The sequence below is a fragment of the Canis lupus genome, chromosome 17, assembly GCF_011100685.1.
Source record: "Canis lupus familiaris isolate Mischka breed German Shepherd chromosome 17, alternate assembly UU_Cfam_GSD_1.0, whole genome shotgun sequence".
NCBI classification, from domain to species: Eukaryota; Metazoa; Chordata; class Mammalia; order Carnivora; family Canidae; genus Canis; species Canis lupus.
The window spans coordinates 49,219,919-49,238,432 of NC_049238.1; the positions used below are offsets into that span (position 1 = coordinate 49,219,919).

An 18,514-nucleotide genomic window follows, 5' to 3' on the forward strand; every position below is an offset into this window, starting at 1 on the left:
TCATCAAAGAGGAGATTATTTTGGGTGGATTTGACCTAATCAGGTGAGCCCTTTAAAAGTGTTTAGTTCGGGACTCCTCGGTGGTTCAGCAGTTGAGCGTCAGCCTTCGGCTCAGGGGCTCAGGTCATGATCCTGGGGTCCTGGGATGGATTCCCACATTGGGCTCCCTGTGGGGAGACTGCTTCTCCCTCTGCCTATGTCTCTGCCTCCCTCTGTGTGTCTCTCATGAATAAATAAATAAAATCTCTAAAAAATAAAAAGTGTTCAGGTTTTCCCAGAGTCAGAAAGATCCTCCTGTTCATCATGAGGAAATAAACTACCACACTGTGAGAAGGACCACCTGGCCTCCAGGAGTTGGAGTTTCAGTTCTCCAGCCATAGGGAACTGGTTTCTGCTAATACCTGGTAAGTCTGGGAGAGGACCTGGAGCCCAGATGAGACTGTAGCTCTGGTGATACCCTGAGCAAAGGACCCAGCTAATCTGTACCCAGACTACTGATGCACAGAAACTGTAAAACAATACATGGGTTCTTCCAAGCATGGAGTGTAGTAATTGGTTATGAAGCAATAGAAAACTCATATGGAATCTAATGATGATAAACCTCGGTTTTATTGGCTTGAAAATATCTTTAAGGGATCCCTGGATGGCTCAGCGGTTTAGTGCCTGCCTTCCGTTCAGGGTGTGATCCTGGTGTCCCGGGATTGAGTCCCACATCAGGCTCCCTGCATAGAGCCTGCTTCTCTCTCTCTGTGTCTCTCATGAATAAATAAATAAATAAAATATCTTTATTTCACCATTTTTGAGGGATCATCTTGCTGATGAAGGAATTATAGGCTGGCAGGTATTGTCTTTTATTCCATTGGAGATTATTCCTTCATCTTCTGGCTTTCATTTTTGCTATGAGAGATCAGATGTTAAACAGTGGTTTGTAGGGAATCTGCCTTTTCTCTCTTGTTCCCTTTATGATGTTATCCTTGTCATTCCTTTCCTGCAGTTTCACTACTGTTAACCCAGATGTGTTTTTGTTTTTTAAAAAATATTTTATTTATTTATTTATTTATTTATTTATTTATTTATTTATTTATTCATGAGAGAGGCAGACATAGGCAGAGGGAAAAGCAGGCTCCATGCAGGGAGCCCGATGTGGAACTCAATCCTGGGACTCCAGGGTCATGCCCTGAGCCAAAGACAGACACTCAACGGCTGAGCCACCCAGGCGTCCCTCTTTTTGTTTATTCCGGTGGAAATTCCTTGGGTTTCCTGAATCTGAGGCTCTATGTGTCTCCTGTATTTTTATTTATTTATTTATTTATTTATTTATTTATTTATTTATTTATTCATTTATTTATTTATTTATTTATTTGATAGATTTGACATGTTACATTTTGTAAATTAAAGGTATACAGTGTGTTACTTTGATACCTTTATATATTGTAATATGAATGCCATAGAAGCAATGTTTATCACATCACGCCATTACAGTACAATATTTTCTATATCCATCGTACTGTGCATCAGACCTCTATGGCTTATTTACTACTTATTACAGGTTTATACCCTTAAACACCATTAATCTTTTTTTTTTTAATTTTTATTTATTTATGATAGAGAGAGAGAGAGAGAGAGAGGCAGAGACATAGGCAGAGGGAGAGGCAGGCTCCATGCACCGGGAGCCCGATGTGGGATTCGATCCTGAGTCTCCAGGATCGCGCCCTGGGCCAAAGGCAGGCGCCAAACCGCTGCGCCACCCAGGGATCCCAACACCATTAATCTTATCCTTCCCATCCCCCTTCTCCCAATAATCACCATTTTACTTTGTGTTTTTTCATAGGTTTGACTGTTTTAGATTGCACATATAAGTGGTATCCTACAATATTTGTCATTCTCTGTCTGACTTATCTCAATAAGTATAATGTGCTTAAGGTCTATCCATGTTGTCCCAAATGGCAAGAGATCCTTTTTCTCATGGCTGAATAATATACACACACACGCATGTATATGTATACTTGTATGTGTATATATGTATGTATATATATGCTTTCTCTATATCTGTATCTATATCCGTTTTTATCCAGTCATCCATTGATGGGTGTTTCCATATTATTTTGGCTATTGTAAATAATGTTAAGATAAGCATGGGTGTGCATGTGTCCTGTTGAAAACCTGTTTTCATTTCCTTTGTGTATATACCCAGAAATAGAATTGCTGGATCATACAGTAGACCCATTTTTAATTTTTTTGAGGAAAGTCCATATTGTTTTCATAGTGGTTGGACTAATTTACATTTCCAACAGTGTATATGGTTCCATTTTCACCACAGCCTTACCAGCACCTGTTGTCTCTTAATGATAGCCATTTTAACAGGTGTAAAGTGATACCTCACCGTGGTATTTGCATTTCACTAATTATTAGTGATGTTGATCATCTTTTCATGTGCCTATTGGTCATTTTGATGGTCCTCTCTGGAAAAAGGTCTATTTAGTTCTTCTGCCCTTTTCAATCAGATTGTTTTTGTCGTTAGATTGTGTTAATTCTTCATTTTGAATATTAATCCTTTATCTGATATATGGTTTGCAAACTTTTTCTCCCATTCTGTAGGCTGTCACTTTGTTCATTGTTTCTTTTGCTGTGCAGAAGCTTTTGAGTTTGACGTAGTTCTGTTTGTTGATTTTAAGTTTTGAGTTTTGCATTTGGCGTCATGTCCAAAAAATCATTGCCAAGATCAACACTGATAAGCTTCTTCTGTATTTCTCCTTAGAGCAAGAAAGTATGAATGGAGGAGGGGTGGGGGGAGAAGCAGACTCCCCGCTAAGCAGGGGGGCTCTATCCCAGGACTCATGACATGAGCTGAAAGTACACACAACCAACTAAGCTACCCAGGTATTTCCTTTTAAACACAGCCTCTATTATCTTTCTTCTCTCTTTATGGAATTACAATTGGACAAAGATTAGACCTTCTCACTTTATCCTTCATGCCTCTTGATCTTTTGATTTTCCTTCTTGTGTTAAAGCTGCATTTTGGTTCATTTTTATTTTTGTATTATTTTATTTTATTTAAGATTTTACTTTTTTTAGAGAACATAAGTGTGAACACGGGTGGGGAAGAGAGAGGAGTGGAGGGGGAGGAAGCAGGAGGGGGAAAGAATCTCAAGCCGACTCTGGTGCTGAGTGCAGAGCCAAATGAAGGTCTTGATCTCATCACCCTGGGATCATGATGAGAATTACAACCAAGAATTGGACGCTTAACCAACTGAGTCACCCAGGTGCTCCTGATTTATCTTTTTTAGATATATTTTCCAGTTTACTAATTTTCCCTTCAACCATGGTTAAATATTTTTATTCCACCCAATAACTTTATATTACAATTATTATAGTTTTATTACTGTATTTTATAATTATTTTCTTTGCCGATCTACCTAGTCCATTTTTTTTTTTACCTAGTCCATTTTTTAAACTGTATTTGACAGAAACAGAAGGTGTAAGTATGAGTGGGAGGTGGGTAGAGGGATTTAGAATCCTCAAGCCGACTCCCTTCTAAGCAGAGAGCCCAACTTGGGCCTGGATTCCATGACCCATGAGATCATGACCTGAGCTGAAACCAAGAGTTGGCCGCCCAATGGACTAAGCCACCCAGGTGCCTCTACCTGGTCAATTTTTATAATCTCTTTTTCCCTATGTTTTAAATCTCCCTTTATGTTTTTAAAAACATATTAAACATCTTCATTTTGTATACTATTACTGAAAATTCCCGTGTCAATAATCTTTGCAGGCTTGAACAGTTTGTGGTACTTTGTTTCTTTGTGTGTTTGGTAACTTTGTATACTCATGGTTCTTGGAACTATAGCTATAGGAATTATTGGGGGCCTGGGATTAAAGTGCACATTTAGGGGCACGTGGGTAGCTCAGTGGTTGAGCATCTGCCTTCGGCTCAGGTTGTGATCCCAGGGTCCTGGGATCGAGTCCTACATTGGGTTCCCCGCAGGAAGTCTGCTTCTTCTTCTGCCTGTGTCTCTACCTCTCTCTCTCTATCATGAGTAAATAAAAAATAAATAAAAATAAAAAATAAAAATTAAAGTGCACATTTAGTTTGGCCAAGTACCCAGGTGTACTATACTAACTCAGGACCATTTTAAAATAAATTTTGTCTTGGAAATTTTTGGCCATTCGTGTGATATACATTTTGGTCCCAAACTTATGTGAATACAGTCTTATTATTTTGAATTACCAGAGAGGATTTTTATCCCATCAACACCTAGAACTAAGGATGAGAAAATTTTATCTTTACTGTTTCCTTCTGTGGGGCATTTTTTTTTTTTTTTTTTTGAGGTTTACTGTCCTGGGTGTTACTCTTTGATTCTCCTGGCTTTATGTGCATGTGTGTGTGTGTGTGTGTGTGTGTGTGTGTGTGTGGAGTAGGGCGGGGGTGGTGGGTTAGTTTTCTATTCCAATCTTCTCTGCTCAATCCAGATTTGGTCTTCTGTCCCTATTTAATTCAGGCCCTTTAAACCCCAGTTCCAAGCCATTAAGGGTTTGTTAAGCCAACACTAGCTCCAGTGATCATTGGTGCCTTTTGGGATTTATAATTTCACAGCATGTCTAGCTTCTGAGGAATTCCCTTATTTTCCCACCAGTTCATTTAGGCAATAAGGACAGGTGCATGTGCCTGGGTATGTGCCCTCCTGTGTGAATTGTTGCATTCCAGAATTTTTAGTTGCACTGTATTAGGTGGAATTTCCATGATATTTAGTCCTCTATTGCCAGAAATTGAAGCACCCATTTATTTCTTCCCTCTCTTCTTTCCTTCCTTTCTTTCCTTCTTTCGAGTTTGGATAGCCAATTATTCCAGCACCATTTGTTGAATAGTGTGTCGTTCTCTCACTCAGAGGCAGGACTCTAGCTCAAAAAAATGTACACTTAAAAAATTTTTTCAAAAGAGACCAATATGTACTAATATAGACAACCTCCAAGAGATAGTGTCCACTGGAGATAAAAACAAGGTTCAGAACAGTGTGTATAGGAAGCTGCTGTTTGCATCTAAGTTTTTGGAGCCTGACTCTGGAATAGCAAAACAAATGAACAGAACACTGGCATTGAGATGCTTTAGGTAGGGATCTTGGGGGATGCAATGAGTGGGATATATATATATATAATGTATATATATATATATTTTTAAATATGTGGATATTCACATTAGCTAAAAGCTAGAAACAACCCAAATGGTCATTGATGGGAGAATGGATGAACAAAATGTAACATACACACAAAAGGCAATATGATTCAGGCTTAAAAAGGAAGGAAATGCTGACATATGCTACAACATGAATGGAACTTGAAAATATAAGCCAGGCACAAAACAACAAATATTATATGATTCCTCTTATATAAAGTACGTAGAGTAGTCGAATTCATAAAAACAGGTAGTAGAATGCTTATTACCAGGGTCTGGGGGAGGGGAGAAAAAGGAATTCATGTTTATTGGGTATAAGAGTTTCAGAAAGGAAAGACGAGAAAGTTCTAGAGATGGAGAGTGGTAATGGTTGTTCTGGGGAGGAAAACTTCCCTTATTCTCCAAAATCCTTCTTGCTGGTCTAAGAATTAAATTGACATGAGACAGATTCACAGGAGAAAATCAAATTAAATTCCATACATATGAGAAGTCCACACAGACATGAGATTCCAAAGCAGTCAGGCAAACCGAAGTATGCGTGTCATCTTGAGCTAAGGAGAAGGGGGCAGAAGTCTGGGACTATGGAGGGAAGGAACACAATTTACAGGCAGATGAAGGGTAAATGTTTGGTAAACAAATAGGGATCCCTGGGTGGCGCAGCGGTTTAGGCCTGCCTTTGGCCCGGGGCGCGATCCTGGAGACCCGGGATCGAATCCCACATCGGGCTCCTGGTGCATGGAGCCTGCTTCTCCCTCTGCCTGTGTCTCTGCCTCTCTCTCTCTCTCTGTGTGACTATCATAAATAAATAAAAAAAAAAATTAAAAAAAAACAAAACAAAAAAAAAACAAATAGTTGCTGGGACATCCAGAAACAAGGGACACAGAGGGAACTTTGATCAAACAGGCTTTGCTAGGTTCTTTCCTCTTCCTTCCTTCCTTCCTTCCTTAGGTATCCTTAGTGTGGGGATTTGGGTCGTGAGGGAGGGCTTGTAGTGAGGTAGTGAGGGAGGGGGGGGACGGGAGGGATGGATGAGGGGGTGAGGGATGGTAGTGTCGGGGAGGTAGGAGGCGGTGCGGGAGGTACTTTGGGGCGGGAGGTATTTCTTTCTTTTCCTTCTTCCTTCCTTCCTTCTTCCTTCTTTTCCTTTCTTCTTCTTTCTTTCTTTCTTCGTTGAGTTCTTGACGTTCTTGTATGTGTATTTCTTATTTCATTTCTGTCTATTTTATTTATTCATGAGAGTCACAGAGAGGTAGGCAGAGGGAGAAGTGGGCTCCGTGCAGGGAGCTGATGCAAGACTCATCTCAGGACCCTGGGATCATGACCTGAGTGTAAGGCAGATGCTCAACCACTGAGCCACCCAAGTGCCAGTTCTTCCCTTTTCACCACCCCTAGTTCATAGTATAATGTAGTTATCTATGATGAGAGCTCTCTTCCTGAAGCAGGTCCTCCATCTAAATTCTTCTATACAGTTAGGTTAGAGGTCAAAATTTCTTCCTCTTTTGGTCCTTGATTGTTCTTAGCTTGAAATAATCTGCATGTCAAAGTGGCACATTTTGGGGCAGACTGACCTTGTCCCTACAATTGCAGAATAATGTAAGTGTACTTAGTTCCACTGAACTGTATGCTTAAAGATGGTTAAAATGAGAAGTTTTTTTTTTTAAAGATTTTATTTATTTATTCATGATAGACACACACACACACACACACACACACACACACAGAGGCACAGACACAGGCAGAGAGAGAAGCAGGCTCCATGCCGGGAGCCTGACATGGGACTTGATCTTGGGACTCCAGGATCATGCCCTGGGCCAAAGGCAGGCACTAAACCACCGAGCCACCCAGGGATCCCCAAAATGAGAAGTTTTATTCATGTGTCACCACAACAAAAAGTATGTGCATGTAGTACTTTCAGGTTTTATTTATTTATTTATTTATTTATTTATTTATTTATTTATGCATGAGACACACACACACACACACACACACAGAGGCAGGGATACAGGTAGAGGGAGAAGCAGGCTCCCTGCAGGGAGCCCGATGCGGGCAGGACTCCATCCCAAACCCCGGGATCACGCCCTGAGGCGAAGGCAGATGCTCAACCACTGAGCCACCCAGGCGTCCCACCAGATTTATTTTTAAATGACGCTTCTCTTCAACTGAAGGAGATGGAGGCCATTTCTACTAAAATTACAGATGCATTTATTATTTGACCTAGATGTATCCTACCCGTATATACCTGCTCACATATGGAGTGTCATACCTACAAGATGATTCATTGTAGCCTTGATTGCAGCAACGAAAGATTGGAAACAAAGTGCCCCACTAGAAGAGGCTGGTTCATAAATTATGTATATCCAGGCAATATGCAGCTGAAAAAAAAGTAAGGGGTGGCACCTGGGTGGGTCATTTGGTTAAGCATCTAACTTCTGATTTCTGCTTAGGTCATGATCTCAGGGTTATGGGATTGACCCCAGCATGGAGCCTGATTGAGATTTCCTCTCTCCCTCTGCCTCCTCCACTTGCCCCATACCCCCATCATGTGCGCGCTCTAAGAAAAAAAAAAAAAAAGGAATACTTACTGATTTAGAAAGCTATCCAGGAGGATACATTAAGTGAAGAAACTAAGATGCAAGTGTATATAGCATGCCTCTTTTTGCATAAGATATGAGAGGAGTAAGACTATATATTCATATTTGCTTGCATTTGCATAAAAAGTTGAGAGGATAAACAAGAAACTAAAAATAAAGATTTGTTGTAGTGGGCAGAGGGAAGGAGTGCCTGTGTCTGTGCCTCTCTCTCTCTGTCTCTCTGTGTCTATCATGAATAAATAAATAAAATCTTAAAAAAAAAAACTTCTCATTTTAACCATCTTTAAGCATACAGTTCAGTGGAACTAAGTACACTTACATTATTCTGCAACTGTAGGGACAAGACAAGGTCAGTCTGCCCCAAAATGTGCCACTTTGACATGCAGATTATTTCAAACTTTTCAAAGTTTGAAAGAACGTTTTTCGATGTATACTTTTTATATTGTTTGGTTTTTGAATTATGCAAATGCATTATCCGTTCAATATATTAGAAATATTTCTAAGATGGAATGGGGGGGACGGGGGCCATTTACACCTCCACCCCCACCTTTACCTCACCATCAATTTTATGGACTTTTCAGGTTGTTTTCAATCTTAGATTAACTGAAATAAACATTACAATGGTTATTATTCAGGCTCTTTATATGGATTCATTTAATTTTCCTAATAACCCAGTAATATAGGTATCATTAACATTCCCATTTTACAAATGAGGAAACAGGGCCGTGGAAGGGTTAAGTAACCCACCGGAGATCCGACACAGCCTGGAAGTCTCAGGTTAGAATTCAAACCCCTCATCTGTCAAATCCTGGCTCTCCCAACAACCTTGTGCAAGTACCTTTGAACGCTTGCCCTATTATTTCGTTTCTTTTCTTTTCTTTTTTATTATTTCGTTTCTGTTAGAAGTGGGTACATTCTTCCAAGTGGAGTACCTTTTGTCTTTTTCATGTTTTCTTTTTCAATTAAAAAAGCCAAAATGCCATTACGTACGTTTGTGTTAATTTACACTCCCATCGTAAGGGCATGAGAATGCTTGTGTCCCCCTATGCATAGCACCGAGTAGCAGCAAAATCTAAGTTTTTCCTCAAGCTAACATAACGAGATATGGGTTATCACTAATGTAATTCGCAGTTTAGCGTTCAAAGGCTAAATGGGTGACCCCGACACCCGTTTGCCCAGAGCAGTCCCCAGTCGCGGAGCGCTGCCTCCCTCGGCCGGCAGGGGGCGCAGGCCTGGAGGCGCCCCTCTCCCGTGGTCCTGATTGGCCTCTCAGGCACAGTGCGCACGCGCGGACTTCGCTCCAGGTGTCCAGCTCTGTGCCTGACCGAGGTCTCCTCGGCTGAGGTCGGAGCGCGGTTTCTAACCCGGGCTGGTCTTCGGCGGGGAGTAGCGTGTTCCCTGGAGCCCGAGCGCCACTGGGCCTCTGGGGCGAGAGGGCGCGGGGCGGGCCTCAAGGGGTCGGGCGGCGCGTCGGGCAGCCCCCGCGGGCGGGGCGCAGCCGGCAGGAGCTTGGGCGTCGGTCGCTGGCGGTGGGGCCGGAGCCGGGCGCGGAGCCCCTGACAGGACAGGTACGGAGGCGGCCGCCCGGCCCACCGTGTCCTCCGCCGCCGCCCGCGTGTTCGCCAGGTTCCCGGCGGTGCCGGGCTGCGGCGCGGCGTGGAGCCGGGTGTGCGGGGCGGGGCGGGGCGGGGCGGGGGGCCGCGGCGGGGGGCGACCGCCGGAGTCTGGGCCTGTCCCGCCCACCTGCGCTCCTCAGCCCGGCGCGCCTCAGCCCGGCCCTGTGCTCCGGGGGCCGAGTGGTCGCGCCCCGGATTCCTCCGCAGCGGCGAGGCGCTGCCTCCTCCCGGGAGCGTCGGAGGCACCCCTGGACCCGCTCCGAGCCACAGGTTTCCTGTGGGCACGTGGCTGAGAAGTTTGTGTCACAAGAAAAACAGACAAGACCCCCTCCCCCACCCCACGCCCACCCCCAAATCTAGAGGATTCAAGCGTGGCGGCCTGGATGTAGGTTTGGTGCGTCTGTGACTCCCACTGCCGGGGGCAGCCTTAACTGGCCGAGTGACCCTTGAGAAGGCTTCTGACACGTTCTTCCGAGCCTTGGGCAGGGCCGCAGGTGAATCACACGGATGAGAACTCCGCTGTTTCTAAAGAGGCCGCGATGTAGAAGCTTCCCCTCAGGTATTGCGGCGATGAAAACGGCAAAGCCCTTCCTGACCCCTTCCTAGTCCAGTGCGCTTAAGGTCCTGAGGGGCAAACAGCTGTGAGATGGAGCCTCACGTCCTTTGCTTGGTGTGCTGCCAAAGCCTGAGCTGCGGGGATGTTAAAGGACATTGATTGCCATAACTTTTTTTTTTTTCCCCTTTAAGGCATTTCGTGCTCCAATATGTTTAGAGACTTCATGGTTTTCTCTTCTGCAGAATGTTTCAGAGCCTTCATTATGCCAAAGATATTTACCATGAATCTCACACTGAAAGGATGGTGTGCAGAGTTTCCCAGATTTGGATGGGAAATGCTGTTTTTTTTTTTTTTTTTTTTTTTTGGTGGGGGGAGGGGGGTGCTGACTCTTTTAACATTTGAAATAGCTTGGGAAATGCAATTTCAGAATTAGAAAACCAAGGTTGGGAAGGGACAGTGTAGGTCCGCGTTTTTCGGATTTTAATGGCGCATACACTTGCTGCTTTTTGTGTAAAAAACAAACAGGCAGATTCCAATTGGTTCTGCATTTCTAACAAGCTACTCCTCAGACCACACTTTGAACAGCAAGGGGGTAGATCACTGGATTGAGATTCGGAGACCATGGTCTTCTTCCTGCGCTCTAATACAAACTTTGCTGCCTTGACTGAGCCACTTCCCCTGTCCAGGCCTGTAAAATAGGAGTCTGGACTAGAAGAGCCCTAAGATTCCCCTTAGATCTAAAATGCTGCGATTCAAGTTCAGTTACCTTTGTGGTAGTTGAAGTCCAACTAAAATGTCCTTTCTGAATAGCCACTTTGGGCTGGAACATTTCTAATAATGGGGAATTTACAACATTTCATCTTGAGACAGCTTAATAAAGAAGTTTTTCAGTTTGCTGAACTACGTCTCTGCAGCTTCCATCCCATCCTGTTGGTCCTGGGTTCTCTTTTACAATCGAACAGTATAGTCCCCCTTCAAAAGGTGACTCTTAAAGTATTAGACGATAGCTGCTCCCACTAAGTGTTCTCTGCTGAATTATCCTTAATTCTTCCATGACGTTTCAAATCCCTCTCAAGTTTAGTCTTTCTGCATGGAGCGTAGTGGGGCTTTGGCTGGCCTTTGAAGGATGGGTGGGGCTTGCAAAACTAGGGAAAGCATCCTAACCAGCTGACAGTGGTGCAGAGATGACACTGCATATGTCAGAGCCAAGACTGTTTGATTAAAGTAAGAAATGGTATGTCAGCGAAAGATTTGGGGCAGGTGAGTGTATGGGAGAAACAATTTTTAGAGTGTGTCATTGTCCTACTGTGGTATATAATGTGGTTGGAAATGGAGAGAGAGGAAGAGAGCCAGATATGCCCCACATATCAGGAATAGAGAACTTAGGTCAATGATAATAAGAATGACTTTTATATATGTATAAAATTTTACAAATTGCAGAAGGCGTGATCTCATCTAATAATCCTGTGAAGTAGGCAGAGCACCTGTTACCCTGTTTTATAGATGAGGCGCCAAAGAGGGAAAATAGGTTGCCTCACGTCTCAAAGCTATTACAGGGTCAACTAAAGAGATGACAGTGGTAATTGAGACAAGAAGGATGCGGGAGGCAATACTAAGAATTGGTAAGTCGGGCCCTGACTGACATGAGGATACAGAGGAGAAGAACTCATTAGGGAGGATTCAGAAGACTTGGGAGAATCATAATACTGTTGACAACTGCCACTGTAGGTTTTACTCTACCATCTCTGTTATTGCTGGTGGCTGCCTGGAGTTCTGGGTTGGGGGGGATTGTCGTAGAGGATTCCCAGGTTGCCTGGCCTGTCTGTAGCTACTGGTGGTACTGTGGAGACTTGGGTTGTCTGCCTCAAACCAAGGGAAATGAGAACTAAATCCTTAGTGTCCCCTTGAGGAGGTAAGTGCTAAGCAGTTGACTGATTCAAATCTGTCTTAGGGTCCCTGCCATTCTGGAGACTCTGGATTAGTACATTTTTTCTTTTGAAGTTCAGGCTAGTACCAGTAGCATTTGGCTGATGGACAAATTGAGTGTCCCCAAGCTCCCACATATTCTCTGAGGGCTTCACTTAAGCAAAGACTAGGCCTTTGTCACCTCCTAAACCCCACTCAAGCCATTTTCCCAGATCTGCACTTGCCCTAGAGGTCTCTCTATGGTCCTTTTACCATAGAAGCATATGAGATTGAGAATTAGTGTCATTACTGAATTCTGCAGGACGTGGGGCTGCCTATACATTTTTAGTTTCTTAGGCTCCTATTGGGAGAGGAAAGAGCTACATCTCCTGGGATTCATGTGTGCGTGACTGCTAATTTCCTCATAGTGGGGACCTTTAAGGGTGGAGCTGCCCTCAGAAAGTTGTCAGAGCCAGCTTTATATCTCTAGAGCCTGGTGTTGGTGCAGGTTTGTATTTAACATTGAATGTTTTCTGTGTTCGGTGGTTAGGATACTGAAATGAATAAAAATTCTCTTTCCTGAAGGAGTTCATGATGGAATAAGGGAGACTATTTTAATAAAAATGTGGTGTTATAATAGAGATATGTCCAAAGTGCTGTGTGAAGGCACAGGAGGGAATGACTAGCTCCACATGGGGACATTGGGAATCTTCAGGAAAGAGGTTAGTTGAGCTGATTCTTGATGAAGAGAAAAAAGAATGGCTTTGGTGATTTTTGCGACATTATAGAGGCATAAGGGGGACTGTAAGTAGATCCATGTAGCTGGAATATAAGAATTTTGGAATCAAAGGAGAGGTGATTGATGAGACTAGATAATCATAATGAGGCCAGGTTTTTAATGACCCGTAGTGCTGTGCTAAGAAGATTCCATTTTGGGGGCAGAGAGGTGATGTGATTTTATTTTGGGGCGCTAACTGTGGAAGTAGACTGAAAGGGGAGAATTTAGATCAGGAAGTATTATCATGTAATAACATAGGCATAAGGATTAGGTCAGTGGGGATAGAAAGGAGACGAAGCCCAGTGAGACCGTAGAGACAGTCAACCTGATGTAATGATTAACTGGTTGTTGAGAACAAGCAAGGGAGTTGTTAAGGATGATTTCATCTTCTGTTTTGGGTTGGTGATGGTGCCAGTAGTAGAGAGGGAATATAGAAAAGGCATATTTTTTGAGGGGGAAGAACCAAGTGTGTTTTGAGTTATATTGAACTTCGCCAAGGGTCTATGGCACTTAGCAGACAGGTAGAAGTGTGGGTTTGAGGTCCTGAAGAGAGTCTGTGCCTGGGCAGTAGGTGTACCTGGGGGCTGGTGCTGTGGGAATGGATGAACCTGGCCATTTATATAGGAGGCTGAAGATGATAGATGAGTCAAGAAGGATTGGTGTGCAAGACATGAGACAATGTTGGGTCAAGAAGATTAGTGTGCAAGGCAAGAGAGAATGTTGCCCGGAACTAGAGGGAAAAAGCTCCAGGAAGAGGATTAGTAGGTTTAGTTGCTGCTACAGGGAAGTCAAGTAGGATGAGCTTGGAAAATGCACCTTGAGACTGGACAGTTAGGAGATTGTGGTCACCAGTGCTCTTTTACTTTTTTAGTGTGAGCAGCAGCTGCTGCTTTTTTGTTTTTTTAAGATTAAAAAAAATTTGAGAGAGAGAGCCCAAGGAATGCACAAGCAGGGAGAGTGACAGAGGGAGAGGGAAAGGCAGACTCCTTGCTGAGAGAGGAGCTCTATGCAGGGGCTTGATCCCAGGACTCTGGGATCATGACCTGATTGAGCCACCCAGGTGCCCCAGTGTGAGCACCTTCTAAGGAGTGGTAGAGACAGAAGCGAGGTTAAGCCAGATTGAGGAGTAGATGGGAAAGGATGATAGAGCAGGTGTACTCACTTTGGGTAGTCTGATAGGGAAGGAAGGACGAAAAATGGTAGCATCTTGTGGAGGAAGTAGCAGAGACCAGAGACAGTTTTTCCTAGAACAGAAGTCTCGAGCATGGGTTACCTGATAATGTGTAAGTGCTAGTAGAGAGGGTGCAGTTGAAGTCACAAGAGACAAAGATTATTGTTTAATCAGGTCCTCGGAGGGTGGAGGGGTTGGCCCTGAAAAGAAAGGGACTCTCCTTAATTATTTTCTTTGAAAGAGGAATGACGGAAGAAAGAAAGAATGTAGGAAGAAAGAGGCATTGCAGATATATCTAAATTTGCAAAGGCATTCTTATTAGGTTCAGTTTTCTTTCTCTGTGACCTTATCTGCTGAGGGGAGGTGGTGCTGGTATGTGTGCAGATGGGAATAGGGACTTAAAGTAGTAAAGAAAGGGACAGAGATCAGACCTGAGATTCTCTCCAAGAGTGTTGAGTACCCTCAGAACTTAAACCTCACACCATAGACCCCTCCTTCCTCTTTCTCTTGATAATAATGGCTGATGTTTATTGAGTCCTTCATACCAGGCACTCTTCTGAGTGCTTTTCAGGCATTTTCACAACTCTGTTAGAAAGTTATTGTTACTGTCTCTTTTACACAAGAGGTAATGGAAGCGTGGAGGATGACTTAGTAGTGTTTGTGTTTGATGAGTCTCTTACCTCTGCATAAATGGCATTCCTTCCTCTGAGGCGTCAGAGGAGGCAGAGATTGAATCTCAGCTCCCAGTTTCTGGACCCTGAGAGGCTGGAGTCCAGGGCTGCTAAGACGCAGGTCTTACCCAGCCAGTGTGTGGGCATGCTCATGGCATGGGTGGGCAGGGCAGTGGGCTCATTATGGCTGCTGGCCTTTTATAACTACTTAGGGAACTCTGAAATCCTTGAATGAGACTAGCATCCTGGCAAGAAAGGCAAGTGACTGATAGTGCTCTGTCAGATATTGCAGGCTGAGACTGTGTCGCCTGAGACAGAAAGAGAATTATCCCCATTGAACCAGAAAAAGAGAATTTTTTCTGCCAAATATGGAAGTAGGCAGATTTGTAACTTTACATAATAGAATAGATTATCAACACTCACCTTTTGTGTTTTCTCCTTTAGTGTGATGGAATTTGCAGGTAAGGTGCACTTGAGTGAAGGGGGAGAATGGTGAGATAGCATGGATGGAAGAGAAGCAGGCTTACCTTTTGCTGCTGCAGCTACTTGAGCATCATTTCTGTGTCCTTCTTCTTGTGGTTGCTATGGATACGCCTTTGCGTGGTGACTTGAGGAAATTGATTTCCATTATGATCAAACGATGACGTGGATTTAAAAAGAGAAAGGACAGAATGCTCTGCTTCTGGGGAGTGGCCGGTGAGCTGCCCAAAAGGCAGAGTCCAAGCACAGCCAAGGTGGCTGTGGCTTTGTTGGCTGCCTTGGCTTTTGCTGAAGTTGTGAAATGGTGCATCTCTTTCTTTAGAGCGCAGGCTCGGGGTTTCCTGTCTGCAGGGTCCTAGTGCCAGAGAATTGCTGGTTGATTCATGGGGAACCAGCAGGAACTTCAAACAGGCTATCAAGTAGGGGACTCCTGCTAGCACTGGGAAGGTTGCAGTTCTTGAGTATGGGGCTGGGGGCTGCACTCACATGCCTGTTGCCTTCCTGCAGAAGTTCCTTTATTGAGGATAAAGTGAGACGTATTGTATAGATTTCCTTCCTGGCTCTCCAAGATCTGAGCCTTTGGAGGTGGGCTGGGCCATCAGTGGATTCTTGGGGGGAAGGGGTTGCTTGAGAGGAGGTCGAGTTGCATTCAGATTGAGAGTGGGCTGCAGGATATTATCTGGGGATAATAAGGAGCTGGAAAGGTAAAGAAAGTCCATTTAGGATTTAGGTCCTATCTGTGTGAGATCTAGAAGGCAGATACCAGCGTAGGACTTTGGAGCAGTGGGCTGTGTACGTGTCTTCTTTCTGAGTTCCTATGTATATCTGAAATCTAACCTTCCACACTTCTAGTTCCACAGCCTCTGTTCCCCACTCCATGAGTAGACAGCTCTTTTTTCCTGATTCCTGAGGGACTTACATCCTCACCTATCCCTTCCTTGCTAGTGCTTTCAGAGATGTACAATTCTGTCATAGTCTGAAGAAAATCTGAGTCTTGCTAATTACTGTGTGTTTCTCTTATGTTTGTAACCAAACTTCTCTATACCTAGTACCTGATACAATTTAGTTGAAGTGTGTGGATCCTGCTCTCAGACTGCCTGGGATTTAAACTAGTTCCTCTATGAGAGAGATGAAGGAAATCAGATAGCTGTAAGCCCAGGATCAAGGTTAGGTGAGATGATGCAAGAGGAGGTCAAGGGCTCAAAGGATGCTAGGGTGCTAGTAAAAGCAATGGTGTAGGCTGGGCGCCAAGGAGACTTTTGCTTCTTACTTGTTCTTGTCCCTTCTTTTTTTTTTTTTTTTTATGGTGAAAAAATTTAGATTTATAGCCAGCTGGACTCAGTTTAGATGATCCCAGTCTGATCAAGGTGTTGACCTTGGCCACATCAATGTCATAGAGCTTCTTCACAGCCTGTTTGATCTGGTGCTTTATTGGTCTTGACATCCACAATGAACACACAAGTGTGTTGTTGTCTTCTGTTTTCTTCATGGCTGACTCAGTAGTCAGGGGGAACTTGATGATGGCATAGTGATCAAGCTTGTTTCTCCTGGGGGTGCTCTTTCAATAATATTTGGGCTGCCTTCGAAGACGCAGGGTCTTGGGTCGTTGGAATGTAGGTGACATGTAGGTGACGTACGGATCTTCTTTTTTTGTGTGGCTGTGCACGCCTTTCAGCACCGCGCGTTCTTAGCTTTCAAAGCCTCTGCTTTGGCTTCGGCTTTGGGAGGGGCAGGGGCTTCCTTCAACTTCTGGGCCATCTTCATGAAAGGTACTTGTTCCTTCTTAATTCTTAACAATCTACATACTTTCCTGTCATTTTCTGAAATAATCTCCAAGGCCATTGGTTACCTATTTATCAGACAGAGATTTGATATTTTTCCCTCCTCTCTTCCCATTTTCTTAGATATTTCAACAGTATTTAATACCATTGGGGAGAAAAATGGATTTGAAATCCAGGGCATATCTATCTTATTTCTGGCTGAGGGAATGTGTAACTCAGAATTGTCCTGTGTCACATGGGATGGGGCCCAGTGGTGCTGTGGAAGGATCGCCTGTCTGCACAGCTAATCAAATGTCCCCTCCTGCTGTCTTCTGACCATGAGACTCAGGAGAGTCATTTAACTTCTGAGACTCCGCTCCATCATCTGTAGGATAGAGATAATATAATCTGTTTTGGCTGCATCATGGGTCCATTTTGGAAGGAGAGAGTGAAATATATGTGTTAGTGTACACAGTTAAATTTGCTCCAGAGAAGTCCCTAAGAACAAGACTTGTTTTCTCCTAACATGTTCAGTTTGCCTTCCCATTTCCTCCCAATTCTCTTAATGTTTTCAGTCATCATTCTTCCATTACTCATGCTTGAAAGCTCCTGAGTTCATTCATTTATTCATGCATTCATTCACCCATCCATTTATTTGTGCAACATCTAAGTTCCTACTGTGTGTCAGTCATCATTGGTGTATCTTCTCAATGATGACAAAGATGATTTCTACATTTTGTTGAGCATATCTTCGGTGCCGGGCACTGTGTTAAATGCTTTCTTCAATCTTAATTTAATCCTCACAAAATCCTTGTGAGGTAGGTATTATCTCCCCATTTTTTTCAGATGAGGTAGCTGGACTCAGAAAGTTAAGTACCTTGAGCAGAGTCATACAGGTGAGGAAATAGGAGAACCAAAGCTGTATCCAGGTCCGTCTCTGGAGCCGATGCAGACCCTCTCCCTCTTTCCCCATGTGTGCTCTGTTCTATGGCCTTGTCAGGGCATTCTTGTACACATTCTCTGAATTAGTTCCTGTCCTTTCCTGCTTCCTTCCCTGGTTCAGATCCTCCTCACCCCTTGATCTTTATGCAGCAGCCTCCTTGCTGTTTTCCTGTCTTTACTAAGTTACTCCTGCCTCCACTCTAATCTGCTCTGCCATCAGTTTGCTCCTTCTAAGATGGTTTTTGTTCTACCAGTCTTCTGCTTAGGAGGAGACACCCTTGTTGTTACTAGGTTATGTAGATGGACTTATCTCTCTCTAACTGAATGTTAAATTCCCTGACTATCCATACTTATTTTCCAGTACATCTCAATATTGATGTGCTTATTTACTCAATAAATATTTCACTCCGTGAGCTAGGGGTGATGGGATCACAAAGAGGAAAAGTTATGGGCTATGCTTTAAAAAGCTTATAAAGTTTAATAGAAGAACTCACCTAGAATTCCTTACTTCAGCTAAATAAGTCATCTTTAATATTCTCTAATCATGCAAAATTATTCTGTCTCTACTCATAGTGTGTTCACAACTTAACACTGTAGGCCTTTCCGCATATCCAAAGAAACAGCCCATAATTCAAGGCATAGTCAGGTATCTCTTTTCTTTTTATTTATTTTTTATTTTTGTAAAACCCTCCCTTTAAAAGATTTTATTTATTTATTTGACACAGAGAGAGAGAGAGAACAGCATGGGGAATGGCAGAGGGAGAGAGAGGGAGAAGCAGGCTCCCACTGAGCAGGAAGCCCGGCTCCTGGGACTATGACCAGAGCTGAAGGCAGACACTTAACTGAGCCACCCAGGTGCTCCTTAACCCCTTTTCTT

At 43.6% G+C, this 18,514-nt stretch overlaps 2 protein-coding genes across 5 annotated transcripts in view; one reads left to right on the forward strand and one right to left on the reverse strand.

Annotated features, from left to right (window-relative positions):
* The window catches only part of WDR54 (WD repeat domain 54), a 33,833-nt gene extending 18,610 nt beyond the window's left edge, over positions 1–15,223 (reverse strand). The window contains exon 1 of the mRNA XM_038561721.1: positions 14,983–15,223. The gene's annotated coding sequence lies outside the window, so the exon portion shown is untranslated. The remainder of the gene's footprint in view (positions 1–14,982) is intronic.
* DCTN1 (dynactin subunit 1) overlaps positions 9,084–18,514 on the forward strand; it is a 31,087-nt gene continuing 21,656 nt past the window's right edge. For 2 of the 4 annotated variants that reach the window (XM_038561704.1, XM_038561709.1), the window contains exon 1: positions 9,204–9,326. The gene's annotated coding sequence lies outside the window, so the exon portion shown is untranslated. Of the gene's footprint in view, positions 9,103–9,203; positions 9,327–9,774; positions 9,934–18,514 lie in introns of those variants that run through there. The other 2 variants (XM_038561706.1, XM_038561705.1) reach the window with 2 other exon arrangements.